This window comes from Eptatretus burgeri, chromosome 4 (genome assembly GCF_056783735.1).
Source record: "Eptatretus burgeri isolate ZD-2024b chromosome 4, Ebu_testis_v1, whole genome shotgun sequence".
Taxonomy (NCBI): domain Eukaryota; kingdom Metazoa; phylum Chordata; class Myxini; order Myxiniformes; family Myxinidae; genus Eptatretus; species Eptatretus burgeri.
The window spans coordinates 137,893,606-137,916,306 of NC_140964.1; the positions used below are offsets into that span (position 1 = coordinate 137,893,606).

General features: G+C 45.0%; 1 protein-coding gene and 1 long non-coding RNA gene across 6 annotated transcripts in view; one reads left to right on the forward strand and one right to left on the reverse strand.

Annotated features, from left to right (window-relative positions):
* LOC147029212 (uncharacterized) overlaps positions 1–22,701 on the forward strand; it is a 299,659-nt gene that overhangs the window by 259,019 nt on the left and 17,939 nt on the right. The window lies entirely within an intron of this gene.
* On the reverse strand, positions 18,231–20,826 carry LOC147029215 (uncharacterized). The gene is made up of 3 exons (XR_015056864.1): positions 19,014–20,826; positions 18,639–18,696; positions 18,231–18,349 (listed from the first exon to the last, which is right to left on the reverse strand). It is a non-coding gene; the product is annotated as an uncharacterized LOC147029215 (long non-coding RNA).

Consider the following 22,701-nt stretch of genomic DNA (forward strand, 5'->3'; position numbering starts at 1 on the left):
TTGGATAAATCCAAGAAGAACCTCGTTATCTTCGATGATTGTGTTAATGAGAGAAACCAAACGGTAATGGACAGCTACTACACAAGAGGGAGACATTCTTCTTGTAATTGTATTTATCTTAGTCAATCGTACTTTCAGCTTCCTCGTCGTTCCATCAGAAACAATGCTAATACTTTTATTTTATTCAAGTTAAATTCAATAGATATAAACAATTTTTGGAGAGACAATTGTTCTACATTATGTAGTAAAAAGGAATTTTGGGATTACATGAAACACACGACTGAAAAATATAAATATATTGTTGTGAAACAAGATGAGATATTAAATGATATTTTTCAATAAATAAATGGATGCGAAAGAAAGAGCAAGAAGATTTAGGGAACATCAAGAGTTGGTTTCAAAAGTTGTAAAACAGCAGGAAGACATAAAGAAGAAACGCAGACAGAAACTAACGGGCGAAGAAGCATTTGAAAGAAAACAAGAGAAATTTTTTAAACCACTTTTAAAAACTTCCCAAGAAAAAATGAAAGATGTTTCCACAGTTCCCACAGTAGAATATACTCCTAAAAAACTTCAAATGTTAAAAGATTTCAGTCAAATGACGGAGGAAGAATTAGAGCATATTGGAGAATTAGAATATCATGATGAAGAATTATTTCAACAACTGGAAGAGATTAATCGACCCCCTGATTATATTGTGAATGCTCTTCAAAACAATGAATATTCAGCGGATTCAAAAACCAAAGCAGGACTCATTCCAACAGAACAATCAGCAATATTTCATCTTGTTCAAGAAAAGGTATTGATATTTAATGATGAATTGAGGTTCTTGGGTTCTGCTCAACCCCCTGTTAAACTAACTCCGAGATTAATGTTTCTTCTCACAAAAGATGGAAGACAAGGTTCAACTGTGAGGGATGAATCAAAGTATATTGATAAACCATTGAATATGGAAATTAATGATGATAGAGTATATATTGATCTGCTGAACACTCTAAATTATAAGGTTATTCTTTCTGGTAAAAGTAGGAAGAATGAGAAGGAGAAACACATTATTCAGGCTTTAAGTATCCTTGGTTCAGGTGTTAGTTTTCTTCCAAATGACCCATCGCAATTAGTTAATAGACTGTTATTATTGTTAGGCAGTAAGAAGGCTGGAAATAACAATTGTTTTAATGAAGCATCAGCCATTTTAGACCAGTTGATGAACATGAAAATAATTAATAAATATCAATATAAAGACATTTTATCTCATATTAAATAAGATGAGAAGCACAATCCTTAGTTTCAATTTCACAACAAGCGACCACACATCTTCATTCCCATACCCACTACAACTTGACACAACAAAAGAATATGAGGCATCTTTATTGTCCATGGAAACTTATAATACTGTTGCGGTATTCGCGCCCGCCGGCGTGCTGACGGCCACGTAACTCGAATCGCGGCACGTCGCCCACCGGACGGACAATCCAGTCGTGACCCTCTCGGACTAACGCCAGGAACCAGTCACGGGTGGACCTTTCGGTCTCACCGCGATCGAGCCAATCAGCCCCCGCGTGGGATAGGGTTGCTCGCCGAATTCGACCTACCTAAGTACCCACGCGGAGGGTAGACCGGGCGATCGCACCTCGCCGCAGGTCGACTTCGGATACGGGCCACTTAAGCGACCCGTTCCGTACTATCAGAATAAGCGAGCGGTGTTATCGTCGACCTCGACGGTTCGATTAATTATCGGGCGTATTCAGCCCACTACCAACCCTTTACGTGAAGCAAGATGAGGATTCAATGGGAGAAATGACGAAGCGAAGCGGGAAACAGTTCAACACAAAGCACATTTATTCGCGGCACACGGGAAGCACACATATACAATTCCACCAAAAGCACACAGAAAAGACACAATTCAATTTACACAAAAAGCAAATGTAAAAGCGAAAACACAATGCAGAGCTAATACCGACTACCGAGCACACGGCAACACTTATACAATTCTACTTCACAGACGGCGCCGACAACACATACCCAAAACCAAGGAAAGAATACCCTCAAGGATGAGGCGGGCCTGAGGCCGAGACCGGGTCGCGCCTACCCGTCTGGTGATGAGACGCGGAGCGGCGATGGCGCCCCAACCCCGCGGGCCTCGCGGACGGTGTCTGGTAGGGGGTGGGAAAGGGGTCCCCTTGGTCGCACTATCTCAGCGCGGGGGGAAACAGGAGGGGGTTGCTGATGCTCGGGGTATAGAGGATCTTTATTATCCCTGGTGTGCGTCTCCACCTCGGCCAGGTCGCGCTGTCGGCCTCCCTCGGGTGCAGCTCCCTGCACGACGCGAGCACCCCCTCGTCTGGTGTCGCCGCCTTTCCACAGCTCGTCCCCTCCGTTCCGACTCCAACGCACACGACGAGCAGCTCCACCGCCCGCGAAGTCTTGACCCTCTGCTTCCGACTCTCCTACTCTCCGCCTCTGGACTCTCCGACTCTCGACTCTCCACCTCTGGACTCTCCGACTCTCCACTTCTCTGGACTCTCCTCCCGACTCTTCTGACTGACGAACACGGTCCTTTTATCCCCCCGTAGCTTCGCCTTTGACCCCCTCCCTTTGACCTTTCACCTCGCTCCCCATTGGCCCGAGAAAAAGTGGGCGTGAAGGCTTTTTGATCCACAAATTTGCATATATCGATCGTCCTGGAGGCGGGGCCAAATCGCCCCTCGCTCACCGATTGGACGGCAAAAAGTGGGCGTATGTCGTTTTTGATCCGTTTTTGAAGCACAAAATCCGTGTTTTTGTACACGCTGTTCCACGCGCACCCTGCACGAGTCCAACACCGGTACCCACAGCGGGGCAAGAACGGTGGCGATGCTACGGTTGCGAGGTGTGACGTGAAGGTCGTGGCGGTTGTGGTGAAGCGGTGGTTGTGGTTGTAATCATGGCGGTTGGTCCAAAATAAAGATAGTAAAAGAAAAACGGCTATCCTGAAGAGTCGCAGCACGCATAAATGACATGTATTCCCACTAGACAACGGGTTTGGGCCTAACTACACATGTACTTACCGAAATACCTCACCTAAGGGACCTGAATGGTGGTTTGCGAATTTGGTAACCACAACACTACCCCCTCCCCTTTTTACAGACTCGTCCCGAGTCGTCAAATTTTCGTGTGCCATCATGTGTAGTTTTCCCCCAGTACATTTTACCTACGGATCCCTGAGTGCGACATTCATGGTATTCGTGTCCCCAAAATAAATAACCTGAGGGCTGCGTAACTACCTAAACAAACTCACTCACACGGACGACTTAAATAAAATTTCCGGCGCTAAGACAAACATGCCGGAGGCGCACTCATATGTACAGTACATCTTAACCTTAACTTACAAATTTTACACTAAACCATGGCCCAGGATCATTGAACTCTGCAAAAAGAAAGCAGTTAGCAGGGAGCCAGGCTGCCCACATGCAGTCTCTGGCTCAAACAATGCAGGTGACAGGGAACGTGGCTGGCTGCTCACACGCAGTCCAAGGCCTTCCCTTTCGAACTGAACGCAGTGAACCACAACGGTGCATGGGCTGCACAAACGCAGTCTCCGTGCCAGCTCAAGTGGCACACGCAATGAGCACAACGAATGGATGCATGAACACAAACACGGTGCGCGGGCCGCCACTGCAGGCCCGTGTTGTAGCTGCCAACAGGGCAGTTCTTGCAGCTTGCAAACTGTTGCCTTGATCCTGGCGCACATGGCAATGAACAGGGGGGGGGGGGGGCAAAGCAAAAATTGAACGGGGCTGGTGAACATGGGCAGTGGGCATGGCATGGAAAAGGTGCAGGCAAACACAGCCCGCAGAAGAAGGCCGCTGCAGGCAAACACAGCCCGCAGAAGAAGGCCGCTGCAGGCAAACACAGCCCGCAGAACCAGGCCGGCACAGGCCTTGAAGTACCACAGCTGCAGATGATCCGGCCGGCACAGGCCTTGCAGCAACACAACAGCTGCCGATCAAGTGGGCCGGCACAGGCCTTGAAGTAACACAGCCAGCAGATGAAGCTGGCCAGCCTTTGCCGTTCAGTGGAGGTTGGTGGAGGGAGTGCGGTGGTGCTGGCCACTTGGAAGGCGGGCTCGGACCTACCTACCTGTCTCCCTCCCAACCTATCGCCTTTGCCTGTCACTGTACATACCCACTCCCTTAATTTGTGAAAAACCAATTTAGCCCCCACTTATTTTTTTGTTGTTTTTATTTTTACTTCCCCACTATAAATCGTCCCCTAACCCCCTTTATCGTCCTTGTTCGGCTAACCTATCCTGTCACCTAGCCTACTCCCAACCCCTACGTTCCCTTCCCGGAGGGGAATAAGGGAGAGCTAACGTCCTGTGTCGAGGCCCAACGAAGCCTCAGAATGGCCTCCCCAGAGTTCGGCGATCTAACCCAAAGTGGGTCCAGCGGCCCACAACGACAGCGAGGGGATGGATGGTGCGGAGGGGTACATCACCTAATCTACCCTAACCATTTAACTGTTAAACTACCCCGGGGCTTTCAACAAGCGCCTCTCGCTTAAACTATTGGTTCTAACAACCGAGATTCCCGTCGCCTGTGTTGGTGTCGTTACAATTTCGGGCCTCGCCCCCCAATTTTCGCTCCGTGCCCTCACACGGTCTCCTGGCTGGGACACGTGGCTCCCTTTGACAGGCACGACCCTCTGCCGATTCTCCCGCTATGGCACCCCCGGGCACTACACTGCCTCCGAGCCTACCAGCTCCCTAACACCGGGGAGTGCCCCCCATGGCACCTCCCCTGAAACGCACACGTGGCAGGCCGGCCTCCCGGGCCCCTTTCCGAGGGTCACCCGTGCCCACAACACTGCCCACGTGGCTAATGGCGCCCCGGGCCCCCGCACCAAGCAGGCGCACCCGTGCCCACTACTCTATCCCGGCCCCCCATGGGCCCATGGCCTACCGCGGCCGACTAGCCTGGTGCCCGGGGTACCCACTCAGCGATACTCACCTTTCGCAGCCACGCTCCCAAGCCCGTCAACAGGGCTCCTGCACCCCTCCAAATGGGTTTCGAGCCTACATTCCCACCAACAGCAAAACGACCTCCATTTTTCAATTTGACTAACCCAGCTAACTCACTCTACACTGACCCCGGGGGTCCCTTGGGCGGGAGTCACTCCTCCCCCCAATCACTCATCGCACCATGCATTCCCCATTCGCTCCATACACACAGACCCGCTGGCCTCACTCACTCATGTCTCCACCTCACAACTCACCAACTCTTCAACACACACACCACTGAACTCTGCCATCCTTCTAACTACATCCCCTAACTAACTCGTGCTCCCACGTCGTCCCTTATACTACAGCACGTTCCTTTTAACACTACGTAGCTAAACTACGTCCCCTCTACACATTCACTGTCTGTCACTGTCTCCAAAATAATCCCATAAATCAATTTCCCAACCTAAATCTGGCTACAATCCCTCTAACTAATCCATTCCACGGACTCCATGAGGACTTACCCCTGCCCCATGAAGTCGGTGTAACTAAGCTAACCCTTCCCCCTAACTAGTTTTCATCCTGTGCCCCGGTAAGGAGGTCTTCCACCCCTTGCCCAGGAATCCTGTGCACCCGAAAGTGAAGCTCGCTGTTTTTTTTTTTTTTTTTTTCCATGCGCAGCACCTGCGCGGCAACTCAGAGCTCGCGCACTTTACACCTGCCCGTGACGTCATGCAGCTGCACGTGTTCCTCGTCCCTCCTTGGACGGTACCATCCGGCAGAGATACCACTCCTGCCGGATTCCAACCACACGTGCAGCCATGACGTCACCGTGCGCATAAAAAAAAAAACACAAACCCCACGTCTCGAGGGGTTCCCCACGCGAACACATGTGCTTTGCCCATTGGAGCTCAACACACACGATCGCGTGGAGAACCCGTCCGGTCCAAATCCATTTACCTGCCTAAACTTTGTCCGTCCGCGGGATCGGCAAATCCACCGCGTGCGTTTCCGGACCGGGACTTCACTCTCGCAAGCGAGCACGTGGCGGTCTCGTGCGTTGCACAGCACGAACCGCGTGCTCACTGCCGGGTGAACCCGGCACGGTCCTCGAAACAACTACAGCCGCTACTCGGCTTTCTCTCCTCTGTCGCCGTCTCCGTCTCCATTCCACACACGCATACCTGCGTGTCACGACGCACATAGTCCACTCCATCACATTCACACGGGGAGACGCGGCTGCGTGCTCCCGCATGCCGACCGACATCTCCCTCTCATACCGCTCTCTCACACACACGGTCTCCCTGGCACACAGCGACCTTGCACACGGCCGTTCACTCACGCGTGCGGGGGCACTCACCCGCGGTGCCTCACTCGCACTCCGTGCCTCATCCACACACGTGGGGGCACTCACCCGCGGTACCTCACTCATACACACGGCGACACTCACACACGCGGTCTCTTCCACACACGCGGGGGCACTCAACCGCGGTGTCTCACTCACACTGGCCGTTTCACTCACACACACGGCCTCACTCACACACGGTGCCTCACCCACGCACGGCGTGCTGGGAAGCACGTACTCTGGCACCATCGCCACCACACCACTCACACACGGGGTCGCTTCCACACACGGGGACGCCCTCACCCCTTGCACCACACACACAGGGACAACCACACTGGGGATTCGTGTCCCCACAAGGGTCTCCGGGGCCTCTATACCCCCCAAGCTCTCCGTGCACCCGTCCACAGCACTCCTCCCCTCAACCTCGCAAAGCACGACCGAACTCAACTGGTCCTGACTCGCCTCAAGGGGGCAGACTCCCTCCCCTCGTTCTTGGAGGAGGCCATCCAGCTGCTCGCACTGGGTCTCTACCCAGTCCGCCAGCTCACCCCCATTATCCTCCTCTACCTCTGTGTGTGTGTGTGTGTGCGTCACTTACCCCGTCTTCCTCGTGTAGTCTTTCCTCTATTTTTTCTATCTCCCGTGTCTCTGCCAACTCTTCACCCTTTACCTCCCTTGTCTCAACTATTATTTCCTTTGTCACGGCCTTCATGCCCGCCTGCAGGCATCGGCCCATGTTCTGCGTCTCACCCCGGAACTTTTTCATTTCCTCCTTCATGTTTGTTTCCATTCCGTTCATATTTGTATCCATCTTTTCGTTTATTTGTTGTGTATTCGCATCCATCGTCGTTTTCACTTCATTCATTTGCTTGTTCATGTCTTTCATTTCGTTTTTTATTTCATTTGTCATTGCCGCCAGCATGGCGCATAGCTGGGCCACGTCGGGTGCGCTTGAGTGAGCCGTTTCGGCAGGGGTTGGGGAAGGGTCTTGGTGGAGAGGGGGGGGGAGGTGTCATACACCGCGGCCGCTGCCGCACCCACCTCGGGCCCTGGGTTCAGTTGGGCGAGTCCGTGTTCCTGCACAATCAACATTTCCTGCTCGGGGATTCCATCCTGGACCATGGATCCCACACATTCTACTTCCATTTCTAATACCCCCGGCTCTCGCTCGCCTTGAGACGCCATCTTGCTTCTCGTGAAGGGTTAATTTAACTCGCTCGTAATTTGGAGGGAATCGGGGGTCGCTTCTCTCACCCCTGGACCGATTCCCGTGAATTTCGCTGGAGACAGGAGAGCCTGTTGTCCCGCTCTCCAATACCAGTGCTGCGAGGAGGGCGATGAGTTTATATCGCACGACCTGACACCAGTGTTGCGGTATTCGCGCCCGCCGGCGTGCTGACGGCCACGTAACTCGAATCGCGGCACGTCGCCCACCGGACGGACAATCCAGTCGTGACCCTCTCGGACTAACGCCGGGAACCAGTCACGGGTGGACCTTTCGGTCTCACCGCGATCGAGCCAATCAGCCCCCGCGTGGGATAGGGTTGCTCGCCGAATTCGACCTACCTAAGTACCCACGCGGAGGGTAGACCGGGCGATCGCACCTCGCCGCAGGTCGACTTCGGATACGGGCCACTTAAGCGACCCGTTCCGTACTATCAGAATAACCGAGCGGTGTTATCGTCGACCTCGACGGTTCGATTAATTATCGGGCGTATTCAGCCCACTACCAACCCTTTACGTGAAGCAAGATGAGGATTCAATGGGAAAAATGACGAAGCGAAGCGGGAAACAGTTCAACACAAAGCACATTTATTCGCGGCACACGGGAAGCACACATATACAATTCCACCAAAAGCACACAGAAAAGACACAATTCAATTTACACAAAAAGCAAATGTAAAAGCGAAAACACAATGCAGAGCTAATACCGACTACCGAGCACACGGCAACACTTATACAATTCTACTTCACAGACGGCGCCGACAACACATACCCAAAACCAAGGAAAGAATACCCTCAAGGATGAGGCGGGCCTGAGGCCGAGACCGGGTCGCGCCTACCCGTCTGGTGATGAGACGCGGAGCGGCGATGGCGCCCCAACCCCGCGGGCCTCGCGGACGGTGTCTGGTAGGGGGTGGGAAAGGGGCCCCCTTGGTCGCACTATCTCAGCGCGGGGGGAAACAGGAGGGGGTTGCTGATGCTCGGGGTATAGAGGATCTTTATTATCCCTGGTGTGCGTCTCCACCTCGGCCAGGTCGCGCTGTCGGCCTCCCTCGGGTGCAGCTCCCTGCACGACGCGAGCACCCCCTCGTCTGGTGTCGCCGCCTTTCCACAGCTCGTCCCCTCCGTTCCGACTCCAACGCACACGACGAGCAGCTCCACCACCCGCGAAGTCTTGACCCTCTGCTTCCGACTCTCCTACTCTCCGCCTCTGGACTCTCCGACTCTCGACTCTCCACCTCTGGACTCTCCGACTCTCCACTTCTCTGGACTCTCCTCCCGACTCTTCTGACTGACGAACACGGTCCTTTTATCCCCCCGTAGCTTCGCCTTTGACCCCCTCCCTTTGACCTTTCACCTCGCTCCCCATTGGCCCGAGAAAAAGTGGGCGTGAAGGCTTTTTGATCCACAAATTTGCATATATCGATCGTCCTGGAGGCGGGGCCAAATCGCCCCTCGCTCACCGATTGGACGGCAAAAAGTGGGCGTGTGTCGTTTTTGATCCGTTTTTGAAGCACAAAATCCGTGATTTTGTACACGCTGTTCGACGCGCGCCCTGCACGAGTCCAACACCGGTACCCACAGCGGGGCAAGAACGGTGGCGATGCTACGGTTGCGAGGTGTGACGTGAAGGTCGTGGCGGTTGTGGTGAAGCGGTGGTTGTGGTTGTAATCATGGCGGTTGGTCCAAAATAAAGATAGTAAAAGAAAAACGGCTCTCCTGAAGAGTCGCAGCACGCATAAATGACATGTATTCCCACTAGACAACGGGTTTGGGCCTAACTACACATGTACTTACCGAAATACCTCACCAAAGGGACTTGAATGGTGGTTTGCGAATTTGGTAACCACAACAATACCTTATTTAATATAACCGAGAAAAATGACAAGTTTAGTTATAATCCGGGAAGTGGATACAAAACGATAACAGTCTCACCCGGAGCATATGAGATTTCTCAAATATCTTCCGAAATTGCTCGTCTTATGAAAGAACAGGGTGATGAACCAAAAAATATTGTTTATAAACATTCAAAAACATACTTCAAAATCAACGATTAAAGTTAAAAATAACTACAAGGTTGATTTCACAATTGATAATTCATTTAGAGAGTTTTTGGGTTTCTCCTCAAAAAAGATTGAAACTAATGGGACGTTTTACAGTGATAATGTCATTCAAATATCCTCAGGAATAAATTCGGTGTTAATTCACTGTGATTTGATTGATGGTGCTTATAATGATGGGAAAAAAACAAATACAATATTTTCATTCAGCGCATACTCAACCCCAATTGGTTATAAATTCAATATGGAACCCAAAAATTTGGTTTATCTACCTGTCAGGAAAAACCAGACACAGAGTAAATTTTAGGATAACCGACCAAGATAATCGTGTGATTTCTTTTAATGGAGAAGTTATATCCATCAGAATTCACCTACGTGAAGTTTTCCAATAAATAAATATGATGGTTATTGTGAGGAAACACGAGTTGGGAAAATATAAAATAATTACAGGGGATGGGATGTTCCTTTCCCCATACTACAAGGGTGAAGGTATATATCTTGGTAGAGGATACTATAAACCTAAGAGACAAAGGGGTGTTGGACATCAATTTAGAGGAGATGGGATAATTGATACTCTCATGGGTATTGGTTCAACTATTCTTAAACATAAAGATCTAATTGGTTCAACTGCTTCTGCTGTGGGAAATGTAGCAGGTGCTGTAAAGAGTATAAAAGATGCTCAGAAGGAATCTCATAAATTACAAGCAATAAAAGAAATTAAGAAAGGCAAAACTCAGTTGTCCCCCAAGAACGACAGAAAATAATTCAAATACTTGGATCAGGGTTTCAAAAGTTTTAACATCTTTTTTTCCTAAATAAATACAAGTATGGAAGCAATTGATAGTATCTATGATTTGGATGATACTATTATTATCTCAAACTCCACTAAAAAAGAAGATTACTTCAAGGTAAATGCAATAACTGGAACAGACTGGAATACGAATGGTACAAAAAGTTTTGAAATAAATAATCAACAAACCTATTTGAATCTCTCCGAAAGTTTCTTGTTGTGTAAATTTAAATTCACTAAAACTGGGAATAACACAAACGCTACACTTGTAAATGATTTCTTCTGGAAAATGTTTGACAGTGTGCGTTTGTATATTGGGACACAAGAAGTTGAAGCGGTTGATTATGTCTCTGCTGTATCTGAAATGATAAAATTTACACTCTATACATTCAGTGATAGAATGGGAAAGGGGTCTGCCGAAGGTTTTATTCCTGATATGTCAACGGGAACAAACACAGACCCTGGATATACTCAAAGGAAAGGAATGTATAATGATGATACAAAAGCAGAAAATAGTTTTACTGTGGCAGTTCCTCTTAAAGGTATATTTGGATTTTGTGATCATGATAAAGTTCTGTATGGTCTTAAAATTAGATTTCAACTACAGAGGAATGATAATGAAAATCGATTGCTTTTTGGTGTTGGTAGTGCTTTTGGTGAACAGAATAAATTTGTAATTGAGGAGATGAGTTGGTATATCAGTGAATATACTCCTAATCTTAAAACAGAAGAGATGTTGAATCTAAGACTTAACTCAAAGAAACCACTCAGTGTATCATACCTCAAAAGAAGATGTCAACACGTTAAACTCAATCAAACTACTTACACGTGGAATTTGGGTGTTCTGGAAGGAAAGCCACGATATCTGTGGATCATTTTTAAAAAGCCAGATGGTGATACTGCAACTGATAAGAATAATGCATTGAGTGATAATGCTAAGGTGAAACAACTTCGCGTTTCTCTAGATGGAACATTTTACCCACGAGATAGATTGGAAATTAATTGGGAAAAAAATGATTTTGCTGAAGCATACAAGTCTTACCAAAAGGTGAGTGAAAGTAATGGAAATAAAGAACCTATTTTGGATATGACAGCATTTAAAAGTTTGTATACAATCTATGCGTTTGACCTGAGCGCTCAAAAGGAAACTATAAAGTCTAATCGAGTGGATACTTCCCTATACATTGAAAGAGGAGAGAGTGAAGAAGTTGATACATATTGTTTGCTTTTGGAAGAAACAGAATTGCAGATTAATACAGATAATGGTGTGGTGATTCGTCTCACATAATTTTTTGTTAAATAAATGAGTGGCAAAGTACCAACTGGGGTATATGTTAATCAAATCAATCTTCATAAACTATCATCTTGTGTTCAAAATCAAAAGCCTTGTACGATTAACGTTAATACAATTCAGAGAAAAGGAGCAGTAAGAATTGATGTTTTTCTCACAAGAGAACAGGTTAAAATCTTGAATGACACTGGCTCACTTAAAATTAAAATGACAAAACCAATGTTGAAAAAATATTCAATAAGAGAGACGAGTGGAGGATTTCTCCCATTTCTAATTCCTTTATTTGCTGGTTTAAGTGCGGTTGGAGCATTGACGGGTGGTATTTCAACAGCGGTGAAAACTGCCAACGAAAGGAAGGCTCAAATCCAGGCTCAAAAAGAATTGGAAAGACATAAGAAAGAGTTGGAGAAACAAATTAGTGGAAGTGGTGTAATTGTAGATTTTGCTGAAAAACTTGAAGGTCTGCCTGATAAAGCGAGATTGTTAGTTGGAGATATGCTTTCTTCTATAGCACAAGCAGGTGTAAAATTAACGAAAAGAGGTAATGGATAATATCTTTCTAATAAATAAATGAGCATTGATGAGTGGTTGAAAGAATTTGGAAAGAATACAACATCAAATTTACAACTTGTCAAATATTGTAAGAAATTAAAAATTCATAATGTGGTTATTTGTATGAGAGATGAATTAACAAATGTGCCGAAACATACAAAGAATATTATTATGAACTTAGAAGATAATAATGGGAACGGTTCTCATTGGGTTTGTATTTTTAATCGTCAAGACAAATATTATTTTGATAGTTTTGGTCTTCCGCCACCTGTTGAAGTCATAAAATTCTTACAGAATGGTGTTTATCAAACATTTCAAGTCCAAGAATTAAATTCCAAGTGTTGTGGCCAATTATGCCGATATGTGTCATTTCAACTGAACAAAAATAAAAAATTTTATGATATTATTTTTAATCTAATATAAATGACTTATGTTGGTAAAGATGGTTCTATCTTTGGTGTATCTCAAGAACTGGATATTGATTTATCAAATTATTACACAAAGGCACAGGCTGAACGACATAAATATAATATAACCAAAAATATTAACATGAAAAATGCTTATAAATTAAAAAATTATCCAACCCCAACTGAAGCAAATGACTTGGTGAGATTAAGTGATTTATCACAATATATATTGTTGCGGTCTTCGCGCCCGCCGGCGTGCTGACGGCCACGTAACTCGAATCGCGGCACGTCGCCCACCGGACGGACAATCCAGTCGTGACCCTCTCGGACTAACGCCGGGAACCAGTCACGGGTGGACCTTTCGGTCTCACCGCGATCGAGCCAATCAGCCCCCGCGTGGGATAGGGTTGCTCGCCAAATTCGACCTACCTAAGTACCCACGCGGAGGGTAGACCGGGCGATCGCACCTCGCCGCAGGTCGACTTCGGACACGGGCCACTTAAGCGACCCGTTCCGTACTATCAGAATAACCGAGCGGTGTTATCGTCGACCTCGACGGTTCGATTAATTATCGGGCGTATTCAGCCCACTACCAACCCTTTACGTGAAGCAAGATGAGGGTTCAATGGGGGAAAAGACGAAGCGAAGCGGGAAACAGTTCAACAATAAAGCACATTTATTCGCGACACACGGGAAGCACACAAATACAATTCCACCAAATGCACACAAAAAAGAAAACACAATTCCATTTACACAAAAAGCAAACATAAAAGTGAAAACACAGTGCAGAGCTAATACCGACTACCGAGCACACGGCAACACTTATACAATTCTACTTCACAGACGGCGCCGACAACACATACCCAAAACCAAGGAAAAGAAATACCCTCAAGAATGAGGTAGGCCTGGGGCCGAGACCGGGTCGGGCCTACCCGTCTGGTGATGAGACGCGGAGCGGCGATGGCCCCGCAACCCGCGGGCCTCGTGGACAGTGCCTGGCAGGGGGTGGGAACGGGCCCCCTTGGTCGCACTATCTCAGCGCGGGGGGAAACAGGAGGGGGTTGCTGATGCTCGGGGTATAGAGGATCTTTATTATATGCGACGAGCGTCTCCACCTCGGCCAGGTCGCGCTGTCGGCCTCCTTCGGGTGCAGCTTCCTGCACGACGCGAGCACCCCCTCGTCCGATGTCGCCGCCTTTCCACAGCTCCGTCCCCTCCGTTCCGACTCCAACGCACACGACGAGCAGCTCCACCGCCCGCGAAGTCTTGACCCTCTGCTTCCGACTCTCCTCTTCTTGACTCTCCGTTCTCGTTCTGCTGACTCTCCCTCGTTCTCTCTTGCGACTCCCCGACCCCTCGTTCTCGTTCTGCTGACTCTTTCGCTCCGACTTTTACGACTCCTTTGACTGACGAACACCGTCCTTTTATCCCCCCCGTAACTTCGCCTTTGACCCCCTCCCTTTGACCTTTCACCTCGCTCCCCATTGGCCCGAGAAAAAGTGGGCGTGAAGGCTTTTTGATCCACAAATTTGCATATATCGATCGCCCTGGAGGCGGGGCCAATTCGCCCCTCGCTCACCGATTGGACGGCAAAAAGTGGGCGTGTGTCGTTTTCGATCCGTTTTTGAAGCAGAAAATCCGTGGTTTTGTACACGCTGTTCGACGCGCGTTCTGCATGAGTCCAGCATCGGTGCCCATGAGTGGCGCGAGATGACGGTGATGCGATGGTGGCGAGTTGTGACGGTAAAGGTCGTGGCGGTTGTGGTGAAGCGGCGTTGTGGTTGGTGGTTGTTATCATGGCGGTTGGTCCAAAATAAAGATAGTAAAAGAAAAACGGCTATCCTGAAGAGTCGCAGCACGTATAAATGACATGTATTCCCACTAGACAACGGGTTTGGGCCTAACTACACATGCACTTACCGAGATACCTCACCTAAGGGACCTGAATGGTGGTTTGCGAATCTGGTAACCACAACAATATACTTAAATAAAACGGCTGTGTATTCCAAAGATACAGAAGTGTTGATATTATCTCCAGGTCATACAGAATTCACAGTTCGAATTAAAATAAATTTTTATAAAGAAGGGCGTATCGTTTGTATGAGAATAGAACAATGGGGGTATGATATGAATGATTTAGGGTATAATTGGTCATTTAAAATTAACCTCGAAGACCTGGAACAATTAAATCAGTCTCGTAAGGAAGAATATTATCCACTTGGTATCGAGAATGAGTTTTGTGGGGCTACGATTAGTAAACAACAAATAAAAGAATTTAATAAGGGTAAATATAATCATGGTTTTGCCCTTGTTTATCTCATGAAAACAGAAAAAACAGGATTATATATAATAAGAAAGGAAATACAAAATGATTTAACTATGGGAAGATGGGGAGGTGTTTCGTGCCATAATATTATTCTAACATATATTTCTAATACATAAATGACAGCAAGAAGGCTTCAAGAAAATTATCATTTCTGTGTCCAAGCATACCTTCAAGAAAAGGGTATTCGGTATTTTAATAAAAATGTTCTACAACATAAGAATGAGGTATTTTCAATAAAAGATTGGCATTATGCTGATGTTGATAAACCGACAACTTTAGATTTAATTAGAATGTTAAATAATGAAAAAAATTATAAAGTTAAGAAAAGGTAAGGCTCTTTTAGAAATTCAAAAGAAATTTTATTGGTTTCCTGTCGTAAAAAAATTATTTTGGATACAGGAATAACAAGAAATCCTGATGAATATATGTATAATATTCTATGGGGTGTAAGCGATTCAAGGATAGTAAGGGATGAGGAAGGAGTTGAAGAAGAGAGGGAAGAGGAGGAAAAGGAGAAGAGAGAGAAGGAGGAGAGGGAGAAGAAAGAGAAGGAGGAAAGAGAGAAGAGAGAGAGAGGGATGAAAGGGAGAAGAGAGAGAGGGAGGAAAGAGAGAAGAGAGAGAGGGAGGAGAGGGAGGAAAGAGAATGGATGAATAAATATCAAAATATGGAAACCAGTGAGATTCAAAAGAATAGGGGTATTACAGAAAATAACTCAACCCACCGAGGAGGAAAACAAAGAATTGATAAGTCTATTTACAATACTTTCGACAAGACTATTGACATCGAGAAGACATGTATTTTAATTCAAGTTTTTCATTTTTTTTTTTCTTAAATAAATGGGGGAGAGAGTGAAGGCATTTCTAAGGATTCTTTGTTTTAAAAATTAAGATTCAAATGTGCATGTTGGAAACTAAAAAGGTTTTTGCACTCTGCAGGAATTTTTCTCATAAATAAATGAGTTATTGTCTCAAATGTAAAAAGAAAACTAATACTAAAAATATTTCATATATTAAAAGTAAAAATAACAGGGTTATACAAAAAGGTATATGTTCGGTGTGTGGTTCAAAAAAAATCAATTTATCTCCCAACACAAACTAGGAGGAGATATACAAAAGTTTTTATCAGGAAGTAAATTTACAACTACTGGAATACCAGGGGAATTACATCTTCCAGGGTATTCTTTCTGTGATCCAGGCACAAACTTGGATAAAAGATTAGATGAGGCAGACAATCCTAAATCCTGGAGTAAGCCTATCAATAGAGTTGATGAAGTGTGCATGAGACACGATATTGATTATGGGAATACCACAACGTTGGAAGAAAAGCATGAAGCCGATAGAGAAATGTTGTATAATTTGTCTCTGATACAAAATCCAACCTTGAGAGAAAAAGTTGATCGGTTCATTGTGAAGAAGATGATCAGTGCTAAATTGAAACTTGGACTTGGAAATTCAAAAAACTTGTAAGCTCTAATGATGTCATTAAGATTGAAGAGCAATTAGCTGATGAATTACATAAACCAATATTCACAAAGTTTCAGAGACGGAAAGTTTATTCCAAGGAAGTAGATTATATCTGGTCTGCTGATTTGATTGAACTCAATAATGATAAGGGGTACAAGTATGCTTTAACCGTTATTGATTTGAGGAGTAGATATGTGTGGGTTGTCCCTTTAAAAAACAAAACAGGTAATACTCTTATGTTAGCTTTTCAACAGATATTTAATAAAAGTAAGAGAAAACCTAAAAAATTGTGGACTGATGAGGGTAGAGAGTTTTATAACAAGACATTTATGAATTTTCTAAAAAATAACAGTATTACATTATACAGTACCTTTAATGAAGGGAAGGCAGTTGTTGTTGAACGTTTTAATCGTACCTTAAAAGAGAGACTATATAAAAAATTCACACAACTCGGTTCACAACAATGGTCATCTTTTATTCAGGATATTGTGGATAAGTATAATGACACGATTCACACGGCAACAAATATGAAACCATCAGAAACATTTACAAAATTAAAATATGAAAAAGAAATTAATGTCAGAAAACCTAAGTTCAAAGTTGGTGATATCGTAAGAATATATAGGTGGAAATCTCATTTTGAAAAAGGTTATACGAAAAGATGGACCAACGAGCTTTTTAAAATTGTTGATGTAATAGATACGGTTCCTTGGACTTATAAGATATATGATTTGGAAGGGGAAGAGATTTTAGGTTCATTTTATTCACAGGAATTACAAAAGACAAAGATGAATTGAAATTTTTTGACTCCGCCCCATTTTGACTCCACCCACACAAGCCCCGCCCACACAAGCCCCCCGCCCACACAAACCCCACACAAACGCCACCACACACCCTCCTCACAAGCTCCAATAAATTGAATTTTTTGACTCCGCCCTTTTTGACTCCGCCCACACACGCCCCTCCCACCGAAGCCCCGCCCACACAAACCCCACACAAACCCCACACAAACCCCACACAAACCCCACACAAACCCCACACAAACCCCACACAAGCTCCACACAAGCTCCACACAAAAACTCCACACAAGCTCCACACACACAAACCCCACACAAGCTCCACCCATATTCATCATATTCACATAATTAGTGATTAGTTAATTAGTTCCCCCCACACACAACATGTTTATTTAATTAAAAAATTATCCACCCATCCACACAAGCTCCACTCATCCACCCATCCCCCCATCTCTCCACCCATCCATTTATCCGCACAAACCTCATCCACATAAGCCTCATCCACATTCACCCCTCCCACACAAGCTCCACCCACATAAACCCCTGCCCACATAAACCCTGCCCACATAAACCCCTCCCACATAAGCCCTGCCTACACAAGCTCCACACAAAAACTCCACACACATAAACCCTGTCCACATAAACCCCTCCCACACAAGCTCCACCCACATAAACCCCGCCCACACAAGCCCCACCCACACAAGCCCCACCCACACACACCCCGCCCACACAAGCCCCTCCCACACACCCCCCCCACACAAGCCCCACGAAGCCCTGCCCACACAAGCCCCACCCCCTCATCCCCCTGTGCGCCCCCACCTTTGACCCACCACCTCCCTCATCCCACCCCCACCCTTCCCTACACACACACATGGGGAGGGGAGGGATGGGATGAGGGGTGATGGGTCATTGGGGGAGCGCACCTACCCCCCTCCCCCACCCCCCCTTTACATCTCTTATTCTTTTCTTGTAATTCAGAATCAAGTAATTGTAAACAAAACAAATATAATTTATTAATATTGAAAATATTTAATATTCATTTGCGAGAATGTATAATCTTTCCCAGCAATCTTCTTCAGATGTCTTGTGATTTCGAAACTCAGACACCATATTCTGTTTTGAAACAAAAAGTGGATAATAATTAGGTTTTATAAAGATAATTACATGGTAATATGAGTAAGCCTCGTTGACCACTGAATTAACACACCAGGAGCCTGTCATCCTTTGAAGGTCAATAAAATGAATTCCAGTGTACTGACAAAACCACGTCCAAACTAATGATGCAACCAACATAAGGCGGCATTCTAAAGAGAGAGTGATATTAATAATAATTCAGAAATATTTACCTCCAGAAAATCATGTGTTGTACGAGTGGTATTAATAATAATTCAGAAATATTTACCTCCAGAAAATCATGTGTTGTACAAGATTGCTTCAACAGCTGATGTTGTGCGATAGTGCTGAAAAAAAAATAATAAGTCAAGGGTATAGATGAAGAGACAGACAGGGAAAGCAACACACACACACACACGCACACACACACACACGCACACACACACACACACACACGCACACACACACACACACACACACACACATACACACACACATAGACACACACACACGTGCCTCACCATTGGTTTAATTCATTCGAGATCAGAGACCAGTCATTATAAATCATTGACCTCTTCAATAAGAGCAGAGAGAGGTAGGTAGAAAGACAGACAGAGAGAGAGACACACACACACACACACACACACACACACACGTGTCTCACCATTGGTTTAATTCCTTCGAGATGAGAGGACGTGATAAGACTTCGTGCCACTCATTGTAAATGTCTTTCAATTCTCTTCTAAAATCATTGATCTCTTCAATAAGAGTATTAATTTCATGAACCATGTCGTGATATGTAAACTCAATTTCTTCCAATGCCCTGTCAGGGAAAAAAAAATATATATATATATCAGAATTATCATGATTTAATTAATAATCATTTGCTTCATCGTTCAAAGAGAAAATCATACACAAACTTACCAACTCTGTAGTGGGCTGTTGTCTTCATCGGAAGAAAGATCGTCCATGCCCCAGTTGTAAAAATGAAAATCCCGTCTGGCAGAAACTTTGTCTGGCGAATCACTTATAAAGCAACGATGAGGAGATTGCTTAATCATTGGGTGTGGGCACAGGAAATGACAAGCTTCTCTTAATGATCTCATCTGGCCACCGCCCGAGTTGCAAATCATTTTTGTACATAAACCACGCCATAAAAGTTTTGATTCAAATGTTTTCAGTTCGTGTTCTGAGATAAAATATAAACACGAGACCTTGTCTCACAGAATAGTTCCTATTTTTTCACAGCATGACAGTCCAAAACCACTTCCTCATTCACACAGCACGGCCGTGTCAAAAAAAACACTTCCTCATTTTCACGGCATGAACTGAAAACATTTGAAACAAAACTTTTTTTATGGCATGGTTTTTGTACAAAAATGATTTGCAACTCAGGCGGTGGCCAGATGAGATCATTAAGAGAAGTTTATCATTTCGTAATGGCACAAAAGGGGTATCTTAAAAAATATAAAGATTCAAATGTTTTGTTTTTCAATATTTTAGATGGGGATTATTGTGCAAAGAAAATTAAACTATTGAAGGAATTTGAGAATGAACAAATGTTTATAGGTTCAATGAGTGAGCTAAACAATATGCATTGGTTATTTGATAAAGAGTGCCCCGAGGCTTAGACGTTTCAGATATTTCTTTAGAATCACCTTTAACAAATCTTTATCTTGTTGTATGGGTTATTTGATAAAGAGTGTCCCGGGGCTTAGACGTTTCAGATATTTCTTTAGAATCACCTTTAACAAATCTTTATCTTGTTGTATGGGTTATTTGAATAGAGAGTGCCCCGAGGCTTCGATGTTTCAGATATTTCTTTAGAATCACCTTTAACAAATCTTTATCTTGTTGTATGGGCTATTTGAATAGAGAGCTCCTCGGTTAAAAGGGGAAATAAAAAATGACCGTTTTTACAGCCATTTTTCCCTGCTGTGCAGGGGTTTGGCTTTTTCTTGAGGCAATGTTTTATGGCCGGATGCCCTTCCTGACGCCAACCCTGGTCGCCTCTTACGACACACAGGGATATGGTACACCTATTCTAACCGGGGCATACACCGGGACCAGTACACTGGCACTCATTTCGCCGACCTCGGAAGGATGGCAGGCTGAGTCAACCCCCTGGTGTTAATTCAGCAGCCAACGGGGCTTGAACTCAGGACCCTGGGATCCCAAGCCGCCACCCTAACCACTAAGCCAACACCAGGCTCCAGGTTAAAAGGGGAGACAAATAAATATACCTTGGGCTAAAAAGGGGATTTATTTTTTTAGGGGGAAAAAAAGAAAAATTTCATGGCTGAAAATCCCCCATTCATTTACATGGGGAAAAGTGAGCCAGAACCAGTATTCTTTCCCTACTACCAGTCTATGATTGCTTGTTTGTTTGTTGGCACGATAACTCGAGAACGGAAGAAGCTACCAATGTCAAATTACACCACGTGATTCAGGAGGGTGGTGGCGAGCGCTGATTAGATTTTGGTCAAAATCGGTCTAAGGTCCAGGTCACAGTGAGGTCAAACATCCAAAAAATGATAACTCGAGAACGGAAGAAGCCACCATTGTCAAATTACACCACGTGATTCAGGAGGGTGGTGGCGAGCGCTGATTAGATTTTGGTCAAAATCTGTCAAAGGTCAAGGTCACAGTGAGGTCAAATATTCGATTTTTGATGGTTTGGTACAGATAACTCGAGAACGGAAGAAGCTACCAATGTCAAATTGCACCACGTGATTCAGGAGGGTGATGGCTCGTGCTCATTAGATTTTGGTCAAAATCGGTCAACTGTCAAGGTCACAGTGAGGTCAAAAATTCAATTTTTGATGGTTTGGTACAGAATCATGGTAGAAACTTCTGGTTTGCGTCGCAACCTTCTCCAGAGACAGCTTTTATTAGACAAAGTCAGAGGTCAAGTTGATGATTTCATAAGTACCAGTCCATGAATGCTTGTTTGTTACTTACGAAATCTAAAGATTTCGGAAGTATATTGATGCCTTCCGTTTTTGTTTGTTTGTTTGTTTCTTTGTAGGCACGATAACTCGAGAACGGAAGATGCTGCCAATGTCAAATTATACCACGTGATTCAGGAGGGTGATGGCTAGTGCCGATTAGATTTTGGTCAAAATCGGTCAAAGGTTAACGTCACGTTGAGGTCAAATATTCGATTTTTGAAGGTTTGGTACAGATAACTCGAACGGAAGAAGGTACCAATGTCAAATTACACCACGTGATTCAGGAGGCTGATGGCTAGTGCTGCTTAGATTTTGGTCAAAATAGGTCAAAGGTCAAGGTCACAGTGAGGTCAAACATCCAAAAAATGATAACTCGAGAGCGGAAGAAGCTTCCAATGTCAAATTACACCACCTAATTCAGGAGGCTGATGGCTAGTGCTGATTAGATTTTGGTCAAAATCGGTCAAAGGTCAAGGTCACATTGAGGTCAAACATAATTCTGTAAATTAATATGGAGAAATGGAATATCTTTGCTTCGCTCGACGTTACGAGTTCGTTTTAACTTCGATTTTAATTTTGTCTTCGGTTTTTGCGATCGCTTCGGACGCTTAAAACTCGGTTGTCGAAATTCTGGTAAAAATCGGGATGTTTTGGAGACGTTTTAAGATTGTATAAAAAATATTTCACTCGACGCGTCACGGGTCATCACGTGATGCAGTGCGCTCGAGCAGATGCATTGTTGAGTCACGTAAAAGTTTTCCGTGTGCGCGCTGACTGTGTTTTCGATAAAGATGGTGTTTAAAAGTCATTTTTTATCCCCAAAAAGGTTATCGTCGCATGCCTGACTCGCAAAGCCATCTGATTCTGTAAAGATTGTGGGTGGATGGCCGAATGTTACGGTTTTGTGACTTTGATAAAATAATATAAAATAATTGCCTGGAGAAATGGAGATTTTTGCTTCGGTCGACGTTACGATTTTTGATGGTTCGGTACAGAATGTTCATAGAAACTTCTGGTTTGCTTCGCTACCTTCTCCAGAGACAGCTTTTATAGACAAGTTCAGAGGTCAAGTTGACAATTTCGTTAGTACCAGTCTATGACTGCTTGTTTGTTTGTTTGTTTGTTTGTAGGCACGCTAACTCGAGAACGGGAGAAGCTACCAATGTCAAATTACACCACTTGATTTGGGAGGGTGATGGCTTGCGCTGATTAGATTTTGTTCAAAATCGGTCAAAGGTCAAGGTCACAGTAAGGTCAAAATTCAAAAAATGATAACTCGAGAACGGAAGAAGCTACCAATGTCAATTTACACCACGTGATTCAGGAGGGTGGTCGTGAGCGCTGATTAGATTTTGGTCAAAATCGGTCAAAGGTCAAGGTCACAGTGAGGTCAAACATCCA